The sequence below is a fragment of the Propithecus coquereli genome, unplaced genomic scaffold (genome assembly GCF_000956105.1).
Source record: "Propithecus coquereli isolate 6110/MARCELLA unplaced genomic scaffold, Pcoq_1.0 Scaffold242, whole genome shotgun sequence".
NCBI classification, from domain to species: Eukaryota; Metazoa; Chordata; class Mammalia; order Primates; family Indriidae; genus Propithecus; species Propithecus coquereli.
Genome location: NW_012147975.1, coordinates 2,784,101 through 2,784,780, shown reverse-complemented (window position 1 = coordinate 2,784,780; position 680 = coordinate 2,784,101). Strand labels below are relative to the sequence as shown.

Below are 680 nucleotides of genomic sequence, written 5' to 3'. Positions count from 1 at the left end.
GGTCTTTCTGCTCTGATGGAGGCAGGTCCCTTTCTGATGAACAGACTGAGACAGTGTAGCCACAAAGTAGAAGGAAATGCAGAGAGAGAGCTGACTTACCTCCTTTTATATTAACAATAACAGCAAATCACCAAAAAATGTGGATGTTCCCCCTCCAACGCCAGCAATAAAATATAGCCATTTTCAGGTTTTTCTTCCTCAACTCAACTTTAATATCTCAAATATTTGGAGTTAAAGTTGCTTAACTGTGCAAAAGTTGGTACTTTAGAATGGATTTTCCCATTCCTAAAAGTTAATTTGCTACAGAGCAAACTGAAAAATGAGGATGGAAACTGCTCTAGGGGTTGCATCTATCATTTCTCTCCACCTGAAAAGAACAATGAGGTGTAGGAGCCCATTCCAACCTGTGGGTGGGGCCACAGAAAAGAGGCACCCAGCACGGGGGCTGCCTGGCCTGGGCACGAAGCACAAAAACCATCCTGGCAACTCTGAACATCTGTTCTACACTGTGGACAGGTATCAGCAGTAGCCTTACTATAAAGAAACATGGAAGTATTTAATATAATAATTGTTTGGCTACATGCCACAGCATATTAAAACACTATCTTAAACTCCTGGTGAATTAACTAACTAGCCTAGTTATTTAACTAACTTGTTGATTAATCAACTTGCCTAGACTC

At 40.9% G+C, this 680-nt stretch overlaps 1 protein-coding gene across 1 annotated transcript in view; it reads right to left on the bottom strand.

The window, feature by feature from the left end:
* The window catches only part of CTNNA1 (catenin (cadherin-associated protein), alpha 1, 102kDa), a 176,610-nt gene that overhangs the window by 29,334 nt on the left and 146,596 nt on the right, over positions 1-680 (bottom strand). The window lies entirely within an intron of this gene.